The sequence below is a fragment of the Triturus cristatus genome, chromosome 4_2 (genome assembly GCF_964204655.1).
Source record: "Triturus cristatus chromosome 4_2, aTriCri1.1, whole genome shotgun sequence".
Lineage (NCBI taxonomy): Eukaryota > Metazoa > Chordata > Amphibia > Caudata > Salamandridae > Triturus > Triturus cristatus.
The window spans coordinates 105,416,829-105,443,541 of NC_140586.1; positions in this window are offsets into that span (position 1 = coordinate 105,416,829).

Genomic DNA, 26,713 nt, shown 5'->3' on the forward strand with positions numbered 1-26,713 from the left:
TCGTGATTTGGTTGCTCAATGTAACACGGGCGGAGCCTAATCTGCTACCCTTTCGCAAACTCCTAAAAACACTGCTTTGTAACAAATGCTTCTAAACCTCTGAGCTTCCCCGTCTGCGTTCGTCTGCAGCGCTGGGATGCCTCAGGGTAGCTATTGCGCTATAGAAAGGTTTTTTTCATTTCATTTCAATGTGTGTTTGTAAAATGTTACCTAGAAGATAAAAAAACTTCAAAATCACATATTTCACAATCTACAATTCTTTTTCATAACAATGGCTATTAATCGTTTTGCTATGTGTGCTTCCATTTTTTTGTTGTATGTTACCTTAAATGGGGTTCTCTGTTCTGTGAAAAGTAATTTTCAAAGATGATGGTGTGGATTTTTGGGACTGGTGGAGATTGTTTTCTTTCAGTTAAGTGGTGTGGTATGGGTTGATCTGTATAGAAAGGAAAAGAAAGCAAAACGTTTTCATGATTTGGTTTACAAATGTTCTTTCAATATTATTCTGCAAGGGAAATTGTTTAGAAATTCTTTATTTGAGATTCTACATTTCTTTTTTATTATAACATTAACATTCATTGGGCTATTCTATTTTTGCAGTCAACAGTTTTTTTCCTTTAAAGCTGTTCAAAGAAAGTTAATATTGTTGATAACTGTGATTTAATTCAGTCTTACCTTTAATGGGTTGGCAACTTCTGATAGTGATGCTTTGGGTTTTTTTGAGGATGTGTTCTTCCACACTGGTGGTGTGATGGGGTTGATTTGTAGAGAAGTGTAAAGAAGATATGGCTGTATATATTTTTTTTAATTTCTGAGTGGATGGATGGTTTGTATTAGACCATGTTTTTACATACTTCATTTACTCAGATATATATTTTTAATTTTGTTAGTGAGATTGGGTTAGGAGTGAATTTCTATTTCCCTTCTTATACTGTAGCAGATTTTCAAATTTTATGGAATGAAAGAGTTTCTTGTATAACATTTTTACCTGTTGAGCAATTTCAATGTTCCTACAACTCTTTGGATCGTCTGTATTATGTTAATTTCAAAGGTAAAAATTAGCAGTTGTGATAAAGAAAAGAAAAAGTAAGTATTATTTCCTGTTCATGCTTTCTGTTTTTTTATAATTAAGTACAGTTGAATACTCTTTTTCTGGGCGACACTCCTGGGGCTTATTGAAGTAGGAATAGTACTATTTGTCCCCTCACCACCATCCAGCACCTTCCCTGAGGCAAACACCTGTTGGAGTTGGAATAGTATTTTTGCTCCTATCACCATTCAGCACCTTCCCTGAGGCAAATACCTGTCAGAGAAGGAATAGTAATTTCGCCCCACCACCATCCAGCGCATTCCCTGAGGCAAACACTTGTCCGAGTAGGAATAGTTAATTTGCACCCTACCACCATCCAGCACCTTCCCCGAGGCAAACACCCATCGGAGTAGGAATAGTAATTTTGCCCCCACCACCATCCAGCCCTTTCCCTGCGGAAAACACCTGTTGGAGTAGGAATAATTATTTTTCCCCGCCTCCACTGCCCAGCACCTTCCCTGAGGCAAACACCCATCGGAGTAGGAATAGAAATTTTGCCCCCCACCACCATCCAGTCCAGTCCCCGCGGCAAATACCTGTTGGAGTAGGAATAGTTACTTTGCCCCGCCTCCACTGTCCAGCACCTTCCCTGAGGCAAACACCTGTTGGAGTAGTAATAGTAATTTTGTCCTCCATCACCATCCAGCACCTTCCCTGAGGCAAACACATGTTGGAGTAGGAATAGTAATGTTGTCCTCCATCACCATCCAGCAATTTCCCTGAGGCAAACACATGTTAGAGTAGGAATAGTAATTTTGTCCCCACCACCATCCAGCACCTTCCCGGAGGCAAATACCTGTCAGAGTTGGAATAGTAATTTTGCCCCACCACCATTCAGCACCTTCCCTGAGGCAAACACCTGTTGGAGTAGGAATAATTATTTTGCCCCCCTCACCATCCAGCACCTTTCTTCATGCAACACCCGTTGGGATAGGAATAGTAATTCCCCCCACCATCAATGAGACAAACACTTTTCAGAGTAAGAATTGCAATTTTAGCCCCCCACCACTGTCCCTCACCATCCATGAGGTAAACTGTTGTTGGAGTTGGATTCGTAATTTACTGCCCAGCATCTGCCCTGAGGTAAATTTTGAGCACTGATTTTCTAAATGACATTCACTGGCATAGTACTATTAGTAATTTTAAAAACCACATCAGTAATTTAGCTTATGTATAAAAAAAAATGTAAACACTTTTTTTTAAAATTCCAATTGATTTCTGTAACATACACTTACTTTTGTGAGTGTCCTGTTGAGTGTCAGGTACAAGTCTGTGGATTTAAAAAATATACATATTATTACCAAATGTTTTAGGGTTTTAGTGTATTATCTGTAGGTGTGTTCATTGCAACTGTTTTACTTACTTGATCATTAGGTGGCAGTGTTCAAAAGCAATCTCTCTTTTTTCCTCCGTGCTTCGATGCATGTGGACACCAGGGAAGTCAGTGATCCACTGAGCACAAAATGTTGGACGGCTCAATCTGTACCTTTTTGTGTGGTGTATGGTAATTAAAACCAAATATGATTTTGATTGCATTTTTAATTGTGATCCCAGTTCTGACAGAAACTATATTTAATATGCAATGTTTACAAATATGTTATTTTCTTTCATGGTTAATTCATCAGCCATTTTGATAGGTCACTGAATACAGACATTTAGTAAAAATAGAGAAAGGACACCTTTAAAATTCTTTTTGAAATGCATTTGCTTCTTTTTCTATCAGCGTGATATTGATTAGTTTTTTTTTTTAACCTGGTTGAGTACAGTTAATGTTCAGTCTCGCAATTGTTTTGTTATTGCTATGTCAAAATGTAGTGTTATAGTTTTAAAACAATTGGAACAGTATTTTTATGTTTACTATAATTGTGTTATAATAGTATGCGTTGTAATGGTATATGCTGTAATGGTATGCGTTATGAAGGTAGTTATAATGTTACTCTATGGGAGTGCGTTGTAATGGTATTTGTTGTAAAATCATGCGTTGTAGTGGTGTTTACGTTGTGATGCCCGCGTTATAAAAGCATGAGTTGTAATGGTATGCGTTGTAATATCATACAACTTGTATTTAGCATTGTTCAACATGTGAGAAGTGCAGAGTCAGGGGTCACCTGTCACTCCTGATCAGCTGAATTTCCTTCATGGCTCATGTATATTACTGGTGCAATGCTGTTATGTTGTCACTGGTGCCATCATTAGGTTGAGGCCAAATCAATGCAAAATATGCAGACATATAACTGAGTGGAGCATTTGTCTGTATATTGCAAAGCCCATGAGGAGAGAAGACCAGTTGAAACATGGGAGACAACTGAGAAGGGGCAAAAGGGGTGTATCTGCTTGGTTAAAGTTGGAGTGACTAGACCTCATGGTAATTATAGTCACTTTAATGTCCCTTTTGCAACACTTGGCAAGTGGTAACCTGCATGGTAACTTAACATCAGTTGTAAAATGGGAGATAAGTGAGAAAATGGCAAAAGGAGTGTAGCATTTTTGGTTAGAGTTGGAGTGACAAGGACTCATGGTAGTTATAGTCACCTCAATGTCACCTTGGCAATACTTGAGAAAAGGTATCCTGCATTAGTAGTGGGCATTAGTAGTAACATGGCATACAAATGGAGAAGGGGCAAAAGGAGTGTAGCATCTTGGTTTTAGTTTGAGTGACAAGGCCTTGTGGCAGTTGTAGTCCCTTCAATGTCACTTTGGCAATACTTAAGAAAAGGTATCCTGCATTAGTTGTGGGCCTCAGTAGTAACATGGCATACAAATGGGGAAGGGGCAAAAGGAGTGTAGCATCTTGCTTTTAGTTAGAGTGACAAGGCCTAGTGATAGTTGTAGTCCCTTCAATGTTACTTTGGTAACACTTATGTAATTGTAACCCTCATGAATAGTGAACTTCAGTAGTGACATGGGAGACAAGTGAGAAGGGACAATGGTTCACTGAAAAAACATTGACACCCAAAACAATCCCATACTACAATATTCAGTCATAAATATGGATATCAAAAATATCAACATCCTATATTTATAAAGGTACGTACAAAAATATTGAAACAAAAATATCGATGACATATATATAGATGTAAAAGATATTGCTTTATATATATATAATCTTGAATATTAAATATATTAAATAATAAACAATTAAAAAAAAAAGATCTAAAACACATTTTAACAAAAATAACAAAGGAACTTAACCTAAGAAAGTTAAACACACATATATAATAATTAGTATATATATTTACTGTAAAACAATGATTAAACTGTTAATTGAAATTAACAGTAGGGAAAGGGTTGGATTGGGGAGGAATAAAAATTACTATTCCCACTACAGTCAATTCAAAATTGAAATCAAACATAATATCAACATCAACAAAATATTTGAAAAACACAATAAATAAAAAATATATAAATAAATAAAAAACTTTCAATACAAATATATTTAATGTTATAAATTGAAAAAATAAAAACATATTTTAATGCTAAATACATTTCACTATTACCTACAAATAATATATAAAATAAAATATAAAAATATTTTTCAAACAAAGAAATATTTTTGTTACAAATTATTTATAAACAAAACATTATTACATACATTCATTTTATTTCCATCCTACCCTATAACACCACACAATTCACAACCCACATTTAAAATTGAAATAAAATAAACTTCCATAATTAGCATAATTAATTATCGATTAAATGCATATTATTAATTAAAAAACAAATTGAAACACATAAAAAGTCATTAACTTTCCATTATTTACCCCTATAAACTCCACAACCCACACTAAAATTACACAATTACCATATTTAATTTTTACCTAATGAAATATTGTTAATTAACAATTAATTATGAATGAATTAAAAATAAATTACATCCCACCCTTTACCCCTATAAATACCACAACATTTACCTAAAATGAATTAAACAATTTGTAAATTACATTTGTAATTAGTTAATCAATAATAATTAACAACTAGTTATTAATTATTTAAAAATAAATTACTTCCCACCCATTACCCCTATAAACCCCACAACCCGCACCGAAAATTAATTACACAATTTCAATATTTAATTTTCAATTAATGAATTAATATTGATTAACAACTAATTATTAATTGATTGAAAATAATTTACTTCCCAATCGGCTGGGCATCTTCCATGTCTGCAAGAGTACCCTCTCTGTCGGAAAACATGGCGGCCGCAGGCTAGCACGGAGTGCACGTCTCTCCCAGAGCTCCTGCTCACTGTTTCTAGTTTTTTCGCGATAATGGCGAGCCGGGTGTGAGTCAACCTTTTTTCGATCGGGCCCATACCTCAAATCCTGGATCTCCGGCTCTCAAAACACCACGAAGACTAATGCAACCCAAACAACGCGTTTTCAGCTTTTTCGGCTTTTCTAGTGGTGGCGTTGAAGTCCTCAGTGGCCCTGTCTCTCGAACGTCTCTTACAAGCTGGGACGTGGTAAAAAAAAAAAATTACCTTCAAGGGACTCAGCATTCGGTGTCTGGCGGGTCGGTGCCGGCACTAGGGCCAGGACTTTGGTTGGTTTTCGTGGAGTTTCTTCCCCCGGTGGACTTTGAGGCAGGAGACTGATGTGTTTGGCTTCGGTGGAAAGATCCCTCCCCGCCTGCCTTCCGAAGTGGAGACAAGCAGCCGTGGAGCTAAGGAGAGGTCGAAGGGCGGCGGCTCGTGGGCTCCTGCTGAGAGGTTTGGTGGGGGTGCGGGAAGGGGGGGTGCGATTGCCAAGGTGTACGCCCAAGGAAACGCAGGGGGCCCCATAGTCTCTGTTCAAGGGGTGTCGGATTTGGAAAAAGAGAGTGGCGGTGGGGGAGAGGCTGGGGAGGTGAGAGCAGGCATTAGAGATAACAAACTACGGAAAACACTTGGGGATTCCCCTGTAAAAAGTAAGGGGAGGGGACAGGGGAGAGGGAAAAACACACGAGGTTGAGAAAATTAGGGGTGAAAAACCCCCCCAGAATATCCGGCTCACTTAAAAATCAAGGTGAAGGAGTTTGGAGCTTAGACCATTCCAGTGACAAGGATAAGGACCAGGGGGATTATTTGACTAAGGAGCCTGGAAAAAGAAGAAAGGATAAGGATAAGAGTAGATTGAGCAGCATAGTGCGGGTTACTCCCTCCCTTTGCTCCTTTTTACTTCCCCAGGTCGTGGCTATCAACCCCGAAGAATCTGGTAACCCAAGAAAAAGGGTAAATATGGCTGAAATTAATTTGCCTGAGCTATGTGGTGGCCCAGATAAGGGGGGATATATAGACAAGCCTCTCCCCCCCGGAACGCCCTTGCCTCCACAAGCTTCACAGGCACTCACTTCAGGAAGCTCAGTGCCCCCCCTCCCCCCGTCCTTCCCACCTCCACTCCTACCCCCAAGTCTACCCTTACCTCTACCTCTATTGTCACTTCTACCGGTACTCTTACCGATAGTATTGATATAAATCAAGCACATGTACAAGACAAGGGGGGTTCGGCTTCATGCTGGTCACTAACACGGAGGATGGAAGTGGGAGGGGGGAAAAGGAGTCAAATAACTCCATGGAAACTATCTTGATCACCATGACAGCTATGAGGGAAGAGATTAGGTGTGATTTTGCTATAACTAAGGCAAATCAAACTGAAATAAGAGCGGCTTGTGAAACACTGGAAAAGAAAGTGGACACGTTGTGTGACAGAATAGAGTCTCTGGAGGGAGAGATGGGGGCTATAAAAGTAAAGCTGGAGGTTGCTGAGGGTAAGATTCAAATATTGCGGAAGGAAGGGGAAGTCATGAATGAGAGGGTTGAGTCACTTGAGAATTTTTCACGAAGGAATAACCTGCGGATTTTGAAAGTCCCTGAGGGAAGAGAGGGGGAGAACTTAAAAGCGTTCGTGGGTCACTTTTGAGGGACTCACTTAAAGTGGACGAAACAGCAGAGGTACTAGATAGAGATATACAGCAGATCCATCGCGACCCCTTTCGCCTCAATCCTGGGAGAGCCAAACCACGCAAGATCCTGGAAAACTTCTTGACAAACTCTTTGAAAGAAAAAATTTTGAATCTTGGTTTAAAATCAAAGACAATTAAGGGCCCCGATTTTCTGTGTGAAATTAGGTCAGATCTTTCTAAAGCGACATTAGATAGGCAATGGGAACTGGGCCAGAGCCTGAGGATGGATAAGCTCAGGGCGGTAGGGGCTACAGTTCAAATGCGATTCCCCGCTTTTTTTACGGGTTATGTACAACAATAAGATGTACAATTTCCGATCCCCCATTGAAGTAGACGAGTTTTTAGGAAAAATGGGAGAGAGTTCAAAAAGGGGATCTTGAAAAAAAAAAAAAAAAGTCTGGGCCTACTGGTTCTTTCCGCCTTCTTGTTTTTGTTTTTGTTGTTTCTTTTTTCTCCCTGTTAAAGTAATAGGGTAAAGCATCTGGTTGGATAAGGGGGTGAGAGATTTAAGTATCATACTAAAGAAAAAAGAAAAAAAAGAGAAGGGGAGAAAAGAAGAAAAAAAAGGGGAAAAAAAGAAAGGAAACAATTGAGAAAAATAGGAAAAAAAGAGAAAAAGGTAAGGAAGGGAAGGAAAAAAAAATATAGGAGAAGAAAAGGAAAAGGGGAAGAGAACGTAAGGAAAAGAATGGACACAAGGGAAGAAAGAGGGAAAGGAGAGAAGGGAGAAAAAGGGGAGAGGAGAAAATAAAAAGAGAAAACACTTTTTTACTTAAAAGGGGGGAAAGGAGGAAGGGGAATTGGGACTAGAAAGAGAGGGAAAGAAAAGAAGGAAAAAAAAATCTCAAAATAAACACATACTAATCCATTCAACTCATGTTTTTTATTTGGTGGGGGTACTTCGCTGTTGATTTCCCATTCTCTGTCCTTTCTGTTTTTTTGGTTTTTTTTAAGCCTCTGAAGTAAGAGGCGGGCCCAATAAAGAAGAATCCGGACCCGCAAAAATTATTCTTTATAAATCACTAGTAGTTCAATTATTTCAATTAAAAGGGAGTAGGAGTAAGAGTAGGATGGGGGGGAGATGTGAACCTTGCCACACATCTGGCAAGAGTTAGGAAGGAAGGGTTTTCCAGGGGAGAGGGGTGGTCTGTAGGGGGGGCACAGGGGGAAGAGGGGAAAAGCAACAAAATTCCTCAGGAGTCAGACCTCACAAATGTACATTTAGTCTGCCTAGTAATCTTCGTATTAGCAGAGAATAGGTTTATCCTTGTCAGTGGTAATATTGTCTTCATGATAGTGCAAAATAATGTTAGGGCAAAGAGTGAGAGAAAGATAGAAAAGAAAAAATTCTATACAGATGACCTCTATTAGGTTTTTATCTTGGAATGTCAATGGCCTGCGTGTAAAAAGTCGAAGATATAAAATTCTACAATATTTGAGAGATTCACCTGTGCAGGCCATTTTCATCCAGGAGACCCATTTACTAAAGGTAGAGGTCTCTGAGATGCTAAGGAAACAAAGCTGGGTAGAGACGTTTCTATGTACGGATCAAACCGCTAATATAAGAGGGATATTAATATTTTTTTTAAAAACAGTTAAAGTTCAAATCTTGGACTCTAAGGAAGACTGCAGCGGGAGATGGTTAATTTCGAAAATTGTATTGGAGGGTACTCCGTTAATACTGGTAGGATATCATGGCCCGAACCAGGATTACCCTTCCCATTTGAAATTAATTCAAAACCATCTCATATTCTCACAGGACCCAGTTATCTGGGTCGGTGACTTCAATATTGTGGTTAATCCTCTTTTAGATAAATCTTCCAAGTCAAGAGCACTCGTTCCATCTAAAGCAAGGTTGGCTTTGTTGGATATAATGGAAAACCTCGGTTTAGCCGATGTATGGAGGGAAAGGTCAGGTAATAAGTTGGGAGTTTCTTTTCAGAACCTCAAATATAAACATAAATCAAGAATGTATTATGCCCTTTTTAGTTACTTCTTAAAAGATGCTCTAAAAGGGCTCACTTACATCATACTTGATCTTCAAGGTGCTACCCATAAGAAAGAATTCTCCTGGTCATTTGACCACACGATATTATTAGAAGAGGAGGAGATTGAATTTTTGTTATAAGAAGTAAAGTCTTTCCTAGATATAAATTTGAGTTCGGTAGACATTAATATAGCTTGGGATGCCATGAAGGCATATACAAGGGGATGCATAACTAATAGAGCCACTTATAGAAGGAAAGTTTATCGGGAGAAAATTCAAAATATTGAGTTGGAGTTGGCTAAACTAGATCAGCAGCAGGGTTCCAACATGGCATCCTTGGGGGTGGCAGAAACACAGGCTAACTTGTGACGTCAGCTTGAAACCATACTACAAGAAAGGTTAACTAAAAGATGGGAGGCGAGCAAAATCTCCCATTTTGAATTTGGGGAAGCAACAGGAAAAGTTCTGGCATGGAAAGTTAAAGCAGAACAGGCTAGAAAGTATATTAAAGAGATTAAACGAGGAGGAGAGACTGCCATTAGGACTTCGGATCGGGACATAGGGACGGCATTTCAAGAATTTTTTCAAGATATTTATAAGGAAGAGGTCAAGGATGACCCGGAAGCTAGGGAGAGGTGGTTAAATAATATCCCTTTACCATCTCTGCAAATATCACAAAGGGTATACCTAGAGAGGGAGATCTCAGAGGAGGAGGTGGGAAAAGCGATAGGTCATCTGAAGAAGGGGAAAGCGGCGGGTCCGGATGGATTACCCGGAGAATTATATCGAGGGATAAGCCCTGTCATTATTCCAGTACTGACGAGCCTTTTTAATGGCATTTTTTTGAGAGGGGTGAATCCCCCTGACTCATGGAATGATGCCACTATTGTCCTTATTCCAAAGCCAGGAAAATACCTCTTGGAGTGTGGGTCGTACAGGCCGATTTCCCTTCTAAACAATGATTACAAAATTTTCACATCTATTTTGGCATCAAGATTAGGGGAGGTAATCGGATCGATAATCCACCAAGACCAAAGGGGCTTTATAAGGGGACGTCAGCTGGCCGACCACACTCGAGATCTGGTAGGGGCGATCGATATCGCAACAACATTTTCTATTCCATTGGCTACCTTGACCTTAGATGCCACAAAAGCCTTCGATAGGGTCAATTGGCCCTATTTGGTGGAGGTGATGAGAAGGTTCGGGTTGGGGGAGGTCTTTTGTCGGGCAATTGAGAAATTGTATAGGGCCCCAACGGGCAGATTGCTAGTCAATGGCACGTTAACAGACTCGATAAAAATTACCAGAGGTACTAGACAGGGCTGTCCGCTTTCCCCGCTCTTATTTAATCTTTATATAGAGCCGTTTGCTCAAGTTCTAAGAGAGGAAGTGGACATCCCTCCCTTTGTATTCGGTGACTGGGAGAAGCGGACAGCGCTTTATGGGGCTGACATCTTGGTCTATAAGTCAGATCCGCAGAGAGCTTTTCCGATGGTAATTAGAAAGGCAGGAGAATTTGGGCAAATTTCCGGCTATGACATCAACGCCAGCAACACAGAGATTATGTGTTGGAACATCCCAAATGTACAGTTCAAAGTCGTAGCATCCATGAGATACCTGGGAATACGCATTACCAAAGAATTAGGAAGTCTGGCACAGACTAATTTAGACCGAGTTGCCACGGAATGTAGAAAACTTTTGAAATCTTGGTCGTTCCTGCCACTCTCGATTTTTGGGAGAACAAATTTAGTTAAAATGTACATCCCTCCAAAGTTTACGTTCATCTTTAATTCTATTCCCTTGTCTTTTGAACGGAAAAAATTGGAAAAAAGAGAACGAGAAATAAATTTGTTCATCTGGAATTTTAAAACAGCTAGGCTGGCTTGGAAGAAGTTGAGAAGGAGGAGGGAAAAGGGAGGGCTGGCTTTGCCAGATCTGCTATATTATGCTTGGGCATTCCAGCTGTTCTATTCCAGGATGCTTCTTAAAACTCCCGTAATATCATCTATGGGGGCCATGTTCAGGGCTATGTTAGGGGGAGTAGATATCCCACCGGATGGATTTCTTTTTAAGTTTTGGGACATGAAATATTTCAAAAAAGTCAGATTAAAGACCTTACAGTCAGCCATATTAAACTGGGTTCTGATAAAAAAAAAGTCAGGTTACACTATTACTCCAATTTCGCCCCGGTGTGGGATTCTCCGGGGCTCCCACCCTGAATGGAGGATAGCTTAGCAATCCCATTAAAAGACGCTGGGATCCTAAGATGGGGAGAGTTATTGATGGATGGAAGGGTACAAGATTGGGAGGTGTTGAGGGAAAAGGTTGGTAAGGCCTTCTCTAGGTTTAAATACATACAGTTGGATAGTTGGGCACGAGTAGTAAATAGGAAAGGACCTCAGTTGGGGAAATATCGCCAGTTTGAACAACAACTGGTAGAAAAGCAAGAAGGGGTAAAGAAGTGGCAATCTGGTATTGGTGTATGGTGGAGGAGTCGGAGGGGGACTTTGCCTTGCCAGATAAGCTATGGGGAAATGAGTTGGGCCTTCAGTGTGAAGACCTATGGATGAGATCCTTTTCTTTTCTCTATAAAATAGTTAAACCAGCTTGGTTAAGACGCAATCATTTGTTTACCTTGCATCGGGCCTACCTTTCACCCCAAAGGCTTTCCAAGTTTCTTTCAGGGAAGAAATGTAATAAGTGTAATTTGGTGGCAGCTACAGACTTACACATGTTTATGGAATGCCCTGCCATCAGGCCATTTTGGGAAGAAGTAAAAGCCACCTTGGATTCGATTTTAAGTATATCATTGAACATTACTCTTCCGTTAATAATTTTTGTATTGGAGGAAAATGTAATTGGACATGCAAAGTCTTTTCTTTTCTACTCCATCATTTTGGCAAGACGACAAATATGTACATTTTGGGTGGAGGCGAAAGCCCCATCACACGTAGCCTGGTTAACATCATTGTACGAAACCTCAAAGTTTGACTTGGCCAGATCGCGTTGTAAAAGAAATCTGTCCTTCTGGGATCTGTTAATAAACTGGAGATAGCACGACCGGGGTTTTTTTTTTTTTTCCCCGGGTCCTATGATTATGCCAACTAGGCTCCAGAAGACCTTGGGAAGTGGTCTCTTCCGAACGTGTTTCCAGGTCTGTTAGGTTGAATACCATTGACTGGAGCTGCTCCTTTTTCCACTTCAGAGGTTAGTCTCCCGCCTATTAAATAAACTCTGCCCGGAAAAGGATAACAAGGAGGATAGATCGCTAAAATATTTTTAAGCAGACATATTTGGTGGTTGGCGTCTCTTTTGTGGATGGAGGTAATGGCAAATGAGGACAAAAAAAAAAGAGAAAAAAAAAAAAGAAAATAATTTACTTCCCACCCTTTACCCCTATAAACCCCACAACCCACACCTAAAATTAATTAGACGATTTCCATATTTAATTTCCAATTAAATAATATTTATTGACACCAAATTAATAATCAATCAATTAAAAATAAATTACTTCCCACAATTAAAATCAAAATAAAATAAATATTTATAAAAAATATATATCATTGATTTATTATATTTGAATTACTTTCCACCATATTCCCCTATAAACCCACAACCCGCTACGGTGCTAAAAAATTAATTGAAATAAAATTGATAGCTACTAAAAATCTAACACATATATTGGCGGTTCAGGCTGGGCTGTTCCCATTGGGCGCAGGGTCAAGATTGATTTGCATATGGCTTGGTCCAAACTAGAATGGCCTGGTGAGCAAAAAAACAATGGATTTAGATCCGGATCTCTGTACTGGGGTGAATGTATGACATTGTTCTGCATTCTGTCCATCAGTTTTTTTTTTGCATTTGTCACCTCAAGTGGGACGGGTATGCCTGACGTGGGTCCCGTGCTCTCCATGCCACTGGAGTCAAGCTATCCTGGCTGATTAGGGCTGAAACCCCCAAATTGGTCCTAGGATGCTTGTTTCCAGTCCAGGGAGGACCTGGCCTGGCAGTTTGGGCTGGACTGTTCCCATTGGGCACAGGGGCAAGACTGATTTGCATATGCCTGGGTCCAAACTGGAATGGCATGGTGAACAAAAAACTATGGATTTAGGCTCAGATCTCCGAATTGGGTGAATGTATGACATTGTGTCCATCAATTGTTCTTTTTACACACATATTAAAAAACATAAACAATACTTATGCAAAAAAATACATCACACACATTTAAAATAGATACTGAAATACATAACACTAACTAAAAAATTGATATTTTAAACAACTATATTTTTGCAAACGATATTATCGACTTCTATAGTTTTAAAGATGTATTTCTTACCTTAAATTCGATATTCTTGACTACGATATTCTTGCTGTCGATATATCTCACTGACTATATTAAGGACTCGATATTCATGTAGTTCGACATTTCTAACTCGATATTTTGTCAGCACACCGGGACAATAGGAATGTAGCATCTTAGAGTAGGAGTGACAAGGCCTCATGGTAGTTTTATTCACTTCAATCTCACTTTCGCAAAACTTGACAAACAGTCAGTATACCATAGCTGCTGGCAACATGCATTTGGGATGGAGCGGACATTTACATTTTATCCCATATCATGGGTCCTGGATAGATATTGTGATGGAAATACAGTTACAGACAGATTTGCAACCTGCGGCATGTCCTGGAGTTGGATACATGTGCTGTTATATGCAACAATACACATTGCCACAGACAAACCAACATCTCGGATACTATAAGTATTGCGTGTTAGGAAAGTATATAGAGAATGTAATAGGAGAAGGAGAGTTGTGAGCAAACAGGACAAAGTGATATTGTGGCAGTTAGTAAAGTGTAACTAACAATAGTCCACCCCACCCTCTATTCCTGACAAGCCCTCAGTATGCAGGATGGCCCAGACCTTCTCCTCCCAGGTTAAGAGTTGTAATGTCACACTGGGTGTCCCTCAGCTTGAGGTAGCTCCACCTCTTCCTAATGAACCCTTGTATGCACAGGGCGGTACCAACAACATTCACTCTGTTGAATATACTGTTCCACATTTCTGTTTTTCTACTTAGAAGAGTATGCTGGACTTGAACCCAAAAATGCGTGGCTCTACTCTGATGATTTCATCCACCATGGCCTTAGAATCTTGCTCAGTGAAGCTAGGTTTTTTCCAGAAATGGTGAAAAAACAAAACTGTGCATGAGTATATGAATGAAGAACAAACAAGTGATAGTGGTGAAAAGGAGCAAAAATAAAAATTACACTTGGTGGCGAGTGCTGCTAAATGGGAAGATGAAAAAAGGGTGCCTTATTTTAAAAAATCAGAAAATGGCTGTCTGTCTTGCTATGCTGCAATTTGTAAGCAAAGGATACTGGTCAGGGATGGAGTGTGTTTTATAGTGTGATTTGCAGGCTTGTCCACTTGTCAAAGCACATCATATGTGTAGTTTGTAAATCCAACCAATAGTCACTGTTTTCTTTTCCTTTTTTTGGCTTACACTGATGTGGTCAACCGCTGTTGTTTAACTGCCATTTGTTGATCACAGTTGTGAGACCACAAGTACGTCTGTGTAGTCATAATACGTTTGCGTGTGGACCGTGGACCTAGCAGGCAGTGTTGCTAGATGCACTACCAACATTGAAGACTGCTGTGGTTCTGCTGGGGAGGCAGCTGTGGCGGCAATCGGAATTTCAGACAGCATAACTCGTAATAGAGTAGGGGGTAGATCACCGATGCAGCGATGGTGTTAACGACGCAGATCTTGTTTTCGGACGGTCGGACTGCATGATTCGTAATAAGAGCCTTTGTCAGAGGCAGAAGAGAGAGTGGTCTAGTTTAAATGCTCCTAAGTTAGAAAAAAACTCAGACATGTTTACAAGCAGTTTCTTGAAGATCATGGAATGTCTTCTATTTTTCATTTGAATATTAATTTTTTTCAAGTAGTACTATATTGTACAGATGGTGTCCAGTTTACCACCTATGGAAACCATATTTACTTTTAAAATCTGAAAAGTTTGTTTATCCAACATAATTACCTACATTTAGTTTGTTAAACATCCAAAAGCTCTTATTAAGAGCCACCTTCTATTATGTATAGTGTAATGTTTTATTATGCAAATATTTGGGGAAATTTCAATGTACTCGGGTACTTCCTAAATTCTACCATGGCAGTACCTTGTTACTCCATAAAGTTTTTGTAAAAGGAATACACCTAAACAGTTAACTTACACTACCACTTTGCCACGCTATCTTATGTATTGCTGTACTGTACAGCAAAAGTAATCACTTGTATTTCCTATGTAAATAGACAACCCAGTAAAACTATGCTGTAATCAAGATGGCTGCCTTTTCATATTAGAGGGGCTTGCATCAAATAATCATATTGTGTTTAGTCATCACCATGTAATGCGGTAGCACCACGGTGATATAGCGGTATTCCGCAAAAACACATATCACAAAGACTTTCTGCCTTATACCGTAACTACACCTGAACCAAGTCAGTTCAAATACCGCAAAGGATCATCTATGCACCCTAGTCTCGTTCCTGAAAAATGTTATTAAAATCTGTTTAGCCATTTTTGCACTACGACTGAGTACATAGTCCATGCAAAATACATTGGTGCCAAAACCTGTTTTGGGACCCCCTTTTTTCTTTGCATCCCAAAACTTTTCCTCATCAGTCCATGCAGAAAAAGCTATATGTCTGTAAAGATTTGTGCCAATTCATGAGACAGGGGCAACTGTATTAACATACAGAAATCAGTGCAATTCATATCTTTTTCAAACCTATCTACAACTTACAGAGTGGCTTCTACCACGCTGCAATTAATTGCTGTAAACACGCAAAACCACGCTCTATTACCAAAATCAAGCTTTCTCCTTTGGTCTGATAAAGCAAATTTTCTGCTTGATACTGCTTGCCAAGGCACCTTCCCCCTATCTCCTTTATGGTGCTTTAGGAAAACTCCTACTGATGCTAGGTGGGACCATATTCTTGTGTTCTCCTCTTTGTTCCAGGTCACTAGCACATTGAGGGTTTGACTATAGTTTTTACCTTAAAAAACTAAATTAAGCAAATAAAATAAAACTTGATTGCAGTGTGCTGTCTCTTCAGACAGCCCATTGCAACCATTTCAGCGCGTTCCACTCTTGTCCTTGGGTTTGTTTAATGGTATCCTGCTCAATGACATCAAACACGTTTATGACCCTCATTGCATTTATGGCCTGCTGGTGTATATAACCCATGGGCACACATTAATCTATCTTTAAATGATTCGCTCTGCCCTTTACAGCGACAGCTTTGTCCCTGCAGCCAATCTCATCCTTTTTATGCCTGCTTCTTTTGTGATTTCAGCTCTAATAAAGATATCCTGGTATTAAAATCTATCTGAAAATTTCTATCACATCTGCCATTTTCAGAGCACAACATAATCTTGGACCTGGGGAGGGTCAAACAACTTATTTTTCCTGAGAAAATGGCAAAAAATGACTTTTGCTTGTACCAGCTGTCAAGCTCACTCCATTCCTTCCTGAATTCAGGAAGAAACTCCTGCACACCTGTTGAGGATGCCATAATATGGGGGTCATTATGATGGCCATCGAGGTGGTGATTGGGACCGCCCGCCTCTATGGCGGCGGTCCTGCATGTGAAATTATGATGCGACCGCCGCATCTTGCATGTTTACCATTGCGGCGGGTGCTGCTGGCTGCAGCTCCTGCCACAATAGTAAAAATGCATGTAGTGCCTTTCCCTGCCTCCCCCCAACACAAGGGAGGCCAGCAACAGGCTCCCAAATCCAGTTCCGCATGTCTTTTCGGGATGTATGTCATTACATCGCATAGTAATACCACGCATGGCATTACAATGCGGGTATTACTACGCGATGTCAATGACATCGCATGCCATTACATCTCAAACTATTACCACGAATATGCCTTTACCACACATGCCATTACAATGCAAAGGCATGTGTGGTAAAGATATATTCATGGTTAGTTTGCAAGATAAGTGACTACCCTACCCCTACAGTACCCTCCCTCACCCCCCAGTCCTCTCCCTACAATTACATTACACTACCCTACACGACCCCCCGACACTACCCTAAAACACAACACTACACACGCACACTACAACACTACCCTAATCCTTAACACACTTCACTACTCAAACTCTAGTACTCTACCCTAAACCACTATACTATGCAAACTCTACAACAGTACCTTAAACCCTAAAACACTACTACACTACCCTAAACCCTAAAACACTATTCTACGCAAACACTACTACACTACCCTAAACCCAAAACACTACACTACCCTAAACCCTAAAACACTACACTACAACACTACCCTAAACCGTAAAACACTACACAAACACTACTACTGTACCCTAAACCTTAAAAAACTACACTATCCTTTACCCCCAAAATACTACACTACACAAACATGACTACACTACCCTAAAACCCTAAAACACTACACTACCCTAAACCCTACAACACTACACTACACAAACACTACAGCACTACCCTAAACCCTAAAACACTACACTACGCAAACACTACGAGTCTACCCTAAACCCTAAAACACTACACTACACAAACTAAACCCTAAAACACTACACTACACAAACCCTACAACACTACCCTAAACCATAAAACACTACACAAACACTACTACTGTACCCTAAACCCTAAAAACCTACACTATCCTTTACCCCTAAAATACTACACTACACAAACGCTACTACACTACCCTAAACCCTAAAACACTACACTACCCTAAACCCTCCAAAACTACACTACACAAACACGACACTGCCCTAAACCCTAAAACACTACACTATGCAAACACTACTACTCTACCCTAATCCCTAAAAAACTACACTAGCCTAAACCCTAAAACACTACACTACACAAACACTACTACACTACCCTAAAACCTAAAACACTAAATCACTACACTACACAAACTCTACAACACTACCCTAAACCCTAAATCACTACTACACTACCCTAAACCCTAAATCACTACAACACTACCCTAAACCCTAATACACTACGCTACACTACAAAACAACACACAAAAACCTTTTAAAAAACACACACAGAACACTACTTTTACACTACCCTAAACCCAAAAAAGTAACCCGCACCCCAAGCGCAAACCCCCTTACCTCTCTCCTCTCCAGTGTCGCCATCAGATCCTGCTCCTCCTTCCTGCTTGCTTCACGTCGTTGTGAGGAAACAGCCTGAGTTTCCTCACAACGACCTGGATAGCCGCCGCCACATTACATCGCATGTGTTGAAAAAGAACATGCGATGTAATGGTATGCGTGGTTCTACCAAGCGTTGTAACATCGCATGCATTGTAACGCATGCGATGTAATAGCAACGCGTGGTAAAACCCGCGTTGTAATGGCTGTTCCCTGTCTTTTCGTGGCAGGATGACCGCCGCAAAATGACTGGTAGAAAGGGATATCGTAATCCCTACGGCAGTGCCTGCAAGGCACCGCCGCAAGGATTCCCTATGTTTTGGTTCCGCAAGGCGGGCAGAAAAGGACCGCCTTGTGGAACAGTGGGAGGCAGTCTTTGAGACCACCATGCTGCACTGACGATTCCTCCGCCATCCTGATTTGGCGGGTGGGGAATCCATGTACGATGGCGGAGGGCCCGCCACGGCGCGGCTGAAGGGCTCGGGAATACCGCCATCGTAATAACCCCCTATGTGAGGTGCATTAGTACAGCAGACATTTGATGATAAGAAGAGCCTCTCAGCCTAAGCATGTTCTACCCTTGATTCAGAGATTTTAATTGCAAGCTGCAGTCTGATTCTGCTTGTGATGCTGTAACAGAAGTGGAGTATTTGTGGTTTATCTTCTCTTTGCAGTAAACCTCTTTTACTCATTTATGCATCAGTGAGTTATAGCTGAAAGTAAGAGGAAATTGATTGAGTTGACGGCTTCGTCAGGCAGGAATGGGCATGTCAGGAAGACTATCGCAGATGCTTGCCGTTGGCACTGAGAAGGTGTGGCAGTGAGGCAGTGGGAGGAGTCAGGCTACGTGGCTGGCGTGGACGAGACAGAGTGGCTGTAGGGCGGTAAGTGAGGCCATGGTGATCGAGGGTCAAGGACTGAGAGTGGCGGAGAGAGGCCAAAAAGACTACACTGTGGGGCATATGTACAAGCCCTATCGCCACCAGAACGTCACTTTTACCAACGTTGTGGTGGCGATAGGGCAGCATCTTATGTAAAAGGCAGCATTAAGCCACATGGCTTAACGGTGCCTTGTACATAAGGCCCCCTTTCACGCTATGGTTAGCGTGAAAGGGGTGGCCAGTGGGTATTGTGATTGGCGTTCCACCCCAATACCCATTCATTTTGACACTGTCTCCTATGTACAAGGGTGGCATACATGGGAGGCAGCATCAAAATTAAGACCAGGTAAATCCTGGTCTTAAGTTGGCCAAACGAAGAGAAATGCATTATTTCTTCTTGTTTTAGCTTTTATCATGTGTGCTGCCTTGTGCAGCACACATGGAAAAAGGTAAATGCCATGGTTTGTCTATGTACAGGAAGGTGTTCCTTCCTGTACATAAACAAACCTTTAGAAAAAATACCTTTTTGTCACTTTCATTAAGCAGCACACATGAAAGTGACAGAATGGCATTTCTAGGATTGTTTAAGTGCAGGAAGGGACACCTTCCTACACATAAACAATCCTCCCCTGCACGCCGGTGCAAGGATTCCTGCATTGGCGCCAAGTTGCTAAACTTAGTGCCATCACAGGGGGAAATACAAGGCTGCACCACATTCTTGTAAATATGGTGCAGACTTGCGTTTCAGAAGTTGCGGAGTGCGGCGTTAAGGCAAGGAGGCTAACGACATGCTCCACCACTTCCTTGTACATATCCCCTTGTGTTTGGTGTTTCCATGCTAACCTAGGGTTACCTGGGCAGCCTTGTCCCTCGCTTTCCCCCCCCCCCCCCTTAGTTTCGCCTGCTCCGCCCTGCTCTGCTGCAGCCACATGGGATTCTGGCTGATGGCAGAGCAAAAACAAGGAGATGATGGACGGAGCCCTGAAACTTTTCAGACACTCACCCCCAGTCACAGATCTGGGTTAAATCCATCATCGTTCTTTAGCTCACTTCGCCACCCCAGTTCAGACACAGCTATATGCAAATCAGTCTTAACCCTGTGCCTCATGGGAACAGTCCAGCCAGAACTGCCAACCCATGTCTTCCCTGAACCGAAAACAAGCATCCTGGGACCGGTTTCAGGCTAACAGCCCTCACAGCCAGGCTAGCTTGAATCCAGTGGCAAAGTGAGCAGGGGACCCACGTCTGGGCATACCCTGCCAACTTAGGGCAAACAAAGCAAACACAAGGAGATTATGGACGGAGCAGCACACATGAAAGTGACAGACTGGCACTTCTAGGATTGTTTAAGTGCAGGAAGGGACACCTTCCCACACATAAACATTCCTCCCCTGCACGCAGGTTCAAGGGTGCCTACATTGGCACCAAGTTGCTAAACGTAGTGCCATTGTAGGGGGAAACACAAGGCTGCACCACATTCTTGTAAATATGGTGCAGCCTTGCATTTCAGAAGTTGCGGAGCGCACCGTTAAGACAAGGAGGCTAATGACAAGCTCCGCCACTTCCTTGTACATATCCCCCTGTGTTTGGTGTTCCCATGCTAACCTAGGGTTACCTGAGCGGCCTTGTTCCTTGCTTTGACACCCCCCCTTAGTCTCGCCTGGTCCGCACTGCTCTGCTGCAGCCACATGGGATTCTGGGTGATGGCATAGCAGTCTGAAATAGTTGAAGAAAAAGGCCAAAGAAGCTGTATTAGTAGCATTGCACCGCAGGGGGTTCTAATAAAGGATGTTTTTAAGGCCAGTGATCAAGCTTGTGGTGCTTGACGCTGGGTGGGGAGTCAACAGCGGGCAATCACAGATACTGGAGGTGGAGGCGGAGACATACACCGCAGCTGCAATGCCTTGAGCACCTGAACACCCTGAGTCTGTGAGTGCGTGGCCCTCTAAGACCCTATAATACCAGCTGGCAACGGTGATGAAGGTACAAGGACGAGGCGAGCAGCTGAGCCCGACCCTGGACTTAGGCCTGTTCACGAGGCTTTGGCTGCGGCTGCCTTGGGGACCCAGAACAGATGCACTGCTCTGACAACTTGGGAGAAGATGTGGTCTGATGGCTAGACTGCCGACTTTGCTGGAAACCAAGGTTTGAGCCTCGGGGTCGCATCCACATCCTGTGATTCTGGGCGAATCACAATCTCCCCGTGCCTAAAAAAAAAAAACATTTTCAAAAAGAAATGAAAAAATAAAGAAAAATGAATGTGTCTTTGTGTAACGTAACCGGTGCTCATGTAAAGCGCTCCCAATACCTTCGGGTCGAGTTCGCGCTTTATAAATCTGCAATAAAAAACTAAGGCCCTAGGAAGGCATAGGGAGAGACAATTCCAGAAGCCACAGAAGCAGCATAGGAGAGTTGGAGGCAGGTGACTTTGCCCCCCCACACACTGTGGTAGAATCCCTAAGCCTTGAAAACCGTGGAGGTGGCATGTTTAGGTGCAGGAGAAGTTTGCTGCTTGTGCTTGTGGTGCCCACTACTACCTTCATCTTCAATCTTTGAACAGCAGTCTTAAGGCCAAAGGAAGGATAGCTGCAAAATATTGATGAGAGACACTTGGAAAGAGCCTTCTTTTGCCCATAGCTCCATGCAGTGTGCAAAAATCTTTCAGTAGCCAGAATTAAGGGAAATCTAACATCCGGAGATCCGTATTTAACAACTTGGAGGCAGTTTCTGTATCTTTATTGTATTTTTCTGGCAAACTCGATATGCAGGTGGATATTTTGAGTGCTCTGGAAGCCCAATTGTAGAAATTAATGCAAAACAGTTGGCTTTGAACAACCGGATCACAAGAGTCCAGTCAGATCTGGCTGTTGCAAGTCATTCCTGCCCTTGTCCTATTACGATTGACTCTTTTGTCAGGATACCTCAAATTCTGGAAGTTATCCTGGATAGGATTTCAATGCATCTCCAAATGACTGGCTCTGTCTCAGCCCAGCACCACAAGGTGGACCCTAGATTGGCCCTTGCTGGTTCTGAACATCCATTTTGTGGGTTCACCTTGTCCTCCTATTAGATCCGATGCTGTCAAGTCATCTGAGGGTCCAGCACTTGAGCAATTTACTATCTCTGAACCTGCATCTGCTAGCACTAATAGTGGTAACGAGGATGTTTCAGGAGCACTTTCTCTTAACCCACATGGTGGCAACATTAGTCTTACAAGGTAAACATCGTTTACAATGATGTTGATACATTGCATGCCATTACAACACGATCATTACAACAACAGCGTTGTTACATCGCATACCATTACAATGCAAGTCGTTACAATGACTTGCTGTAGGGGGCAGAAGGTGTTAGATTTTAAATGCAACACCATCCCTACTGTTGCACACACTGGAGTTGGAATAGTAAGTAATACTATTCCAAAATCCAGAGCACCACCTGCAGCAAGTTGTTGTAGTGACTTGCGTTGTAAAGGTATGCGTCATAACAACGCGGTCGTTGTAATGACCAGGTTTGTAATGGCATGCGTTGTAAACGCATACGTTGTAACATGGCATTTTCATCTTACAACTCAAGTGGCAGAGTGTGTAGGCCAGCAGATGGCTACTGTGAAACCACCTACGAAAAGGGAATGTAAGGGGCTTGTGAAAGCAAGACATAAGCAAAGTGCTGGTAGCAGCTTGCATCCTAGTGCAGATTCCAGGCAGTTGGGTTCTCTTGGTAATGAGTTTCTTGCAGGCAACTCAGTCACTCTCCTTTCACCTGGCAAACAGTCCTCCGCTGAAATTAACAATACTTTTTGTTTCAACGCAATTCAGCACTAAAGCCTGAACAAATGTTGGATAATAACAGTAGCGGGAAAGTTCTAACTTCAAACAACCTGTCTGCGGTCAAAGACTTGGCACCTTTGCCTGCTCCTAATCAATCAACCATAATTCCTTACACTGCTAACACACAAACCAGGAATCCTACCCCTGTCATTTCAGGGCTTATCATACCTGTTACATCGAATGAAGATGTCATACCCTCCAGATCACAACAACCAACGGAACCGTCAACTTGCTCAAAGGCAACATCAGAATCTGCTCACCAGCCTCTTATGTCAAATGCTGGCTTTGTGCTATCTCATCTGCACACTGATCTCCAAAGCCTCAATTCCCTAATGGCCTACCCTCCTCCAGGTAGGATTATACTAGACCCACGAAGACATTTGGGAAGTAACACTGAGTCAGCAGTAGTGGTAAAACAGAAGTTTACATGTATTTCCAACTTTCCAATCAACAAGCTTGAGTTTATTCCGCATTACATCTCTAGAGGTGAACATGATATCTTAAACATAAGCACAATTTGGGAAATTTCTTGGCACAATGGTGAGCACTAGACATATTAATGCCAGACACTTGGAGTCAATATAGTCTAGGGAAAACCAAGATTCGGGAGGGAGAGACCCTACTATTACCACCTGGTCTTCCCCAGACCTAGCTAATCTTGTCTGGCAGCTCAAGGATACATTGTTTCCATGGGTAACTGAGCTGCTGCAAGTGCTCCCACCAATCATCCCAGTCAATTGTCACAAAGGTTCAGTAACTTTAATGCCCTAGATGGCGGGATCCTGAGTCATTGCGATACTTACTAAAGGGTTAACTTTTGTACCACATTTAGGACTCAATAAATTTGAATTATTTAGAGATCTGATGGCCTTCTTCAGAAAAATAAGATTGAGGGTGTTTTTTGCCAACAATGATTATTTGCAGGAGAATAACAATCTCTCCGGTCTTGCACCCAAATCCACGTTCACTCCTACGATTGAACAATTGCCACCTGAAGTGGCTGTTTTTGAGAAAGTTGTATATAACAAGATTGTAAACATAACCAAACATGTACAAAAAACACCCTACAATCTTAACAAAGAAGAATATCAAGCCTTATTACAGCTAAAAAGATCTCCAGATAATATCATTAAGGCATGTGACAAGGGTGGCGGTATTGTGGTCTATGACACTTCCACTTATGTGTCAAAAATGGAAACTATGTTAAGTGATATTCATCTATACTCACGGGTCAAAAAAGACTCTACCGCCCAGACAGCGGGCACCATACGAAAATTGACCAATCGAGCCCTCAAAAATGGAGACATTTGTGAGAAGGAATTCAATTTCCTCAACACAGAAAACCCCAAACTCTCTAGTATCTATGGTATACCCAAGATCCACAAAAGTTTAACTGATCCGCCTTTGAGACCGATAGTGACCACTATTGGATCCATAACCGAACCCCTTTCAAAATACATTGATGCCATCCTCAGCCCCCATGTATCACGCACCATCGCATACGTCCAAGACACACGTCACATCATCAATCTTGTTGAAAATGTGGCTTTCAACCCAAATACCCAATATTTGGTGACTATGGACATCGAAGCACTGTACAGCAACATACCCATTGAAGGGGCCCTATGTGCTGTTCAGTGGTTCATACACATCTTTAACATCAAATGTCCTACAGTGTTCATCTTGGAGTGTCTAAAAGTTGTCCTAACAGACAACATTTTTCAATTTAATAATAACATCTACAAACAAAAACAAGGCGTGAGCATGGGGGCTTCGTGTGCACCCACGGTGGCCAACATATATATGTCCCTGCTTGAGAAAAAATTCATTTTCAATGAGGTGGCACCCTTTTATGAATCTGTGACCCATTGGTCAAGGTTCATAGATGATGTATTTTTTATCTGGGATGGCCCTCATGAAGACCTACTTCAATTTTTGGAATGGATTAATTTATGTGATCAACATATCCGTTTCATTCATACTGTAAGTACTGAAAAAGTTGAATACCTAGATGTGCTTATTCAACATGAGGCAGGAGCTTTAATTGTAAACCTGTTTGTAAAAGCTACAGCCAGAAACACCTTGCTTCACTATGATAGCTATCACTAGGCCTGGGCGTAGTTCGCGAAGTAGCACTTCGTGAAGCTACGCAAAGTGAAGTTTGCACTACGCGAGCTACGCGTAGCATTTCGCGAACTGCGTAGTACCTTGATCGCACTGTGCCAGATGTCGTTTTCAATGATTGCACAGTGCGGACAAGCAACCGGCACTGTGCAATCATTGAAAATGGCATCTTGCACAGTGCGAGCTGTAGTTTTCTGCTGCTCGAGTAGATTTTTACTCGAGCTTCAGCTTTCTCAACGCGAACTGGTAGTTTCTCATCGCGAGCGGTCGCGAGCATACGCGACCACTCGCAATGAGAAACCTGACCTCCTCGCGTTGGGAATCTCGCCGTGAGGTTTATTTTCCATGCTCGCGATCGCCAACTTGCAGTTGCTGATCGCGAACAAGGAAAAAGTCTCGCCGGGATGTCATTTTGCTTGCTCGCGGTCGCCAACTTGACGTTGAGGACCGCGAGCAAAAAATGACCGCAGCACTACGCAACACTACGCTACGCGTGTTCGCACTGTGCTACGTGCAGTTCGCGTAGTGCGAAGTAGCGTGAACTTCGCAAACTACGCGAGCGTAGCGTAGTGCTTTGCCCAGGCTTAGCTATCACCGTACCATACAGAAAAAAAGCATCCCGTTTGGTGAGTTTTTGCGCGTTAGACGCAACTGTACAAATATTCAAGATTATGACAGTAAAGCCCTAGATATGAAGAACAAATTTTTTGCGAGAGGCTACCCAAGGAAAATAGTGAGGGACACATACAAGAGAGCGCGTTTCTATGACCGCCAACACTTGCTAACTGAAACCACGAAACAAAAAGATCCTCAGTTGATCTTTGTCACCAGACATTCCATGCTTAATGAACGTGTTCGACAAGCAGTTTGTTCCAGGTGGCCAATTTTGAATATTGATGGATCTAATCATTCAAAATCGATCCCCAAACCACTATTTGCGTACAGGCGCAATAGAAACCTTAAAGACCATGTGGTACATTCACATATGGGTAAACGTTTTTGCCAGCAACAAACAAGCATTGATGGCACCAAGCCCATAGTAGGTACATATAAATGTACCACCTGTAAATCCTGTGATTCAGCTTTACAGACCCCCACTTTGCATTTCAATGGGCAAGTCATCACTTCAACCAGACTGAATAATTGCAAGACATCTGATGTAATTTATTTAATCATATGCCCTTGCAAACTAGGTTATGTGGGAGAAACCGGCAGATAAATTAGTACTAGACTAACAGAACACAGGTCTGCCATCAAAACCCAGAAAATCTCAGCTCCACTGGTTAAACATTACCTTGACACGAATCACTCGCCAGATGATATGCAATGGTACATTTTGGAGAAAATTCTCCCTAAAACAGGTACCACTACAGAAAAAACAAGAAAAGTCAGAGAGGTATACTGGATTTTTATTTTGGGCACGTCTATTAGGGGACTCAATCAAGAGATTCCGTGGGATCAGGCTATAAAATACAACAATTAAAACCCTTGCTCCCCTCTGCTGGAACAGTTGTTTTCCCCTTTATATACATGGAAATATCACCATCTGCACTTTCCACCTTCATGTTAGCCAACTGGTACAGCTCAGAGCGTTTGGAGTTTTCTGTATACTCGGAATCAGTTGTAATGAATGACAT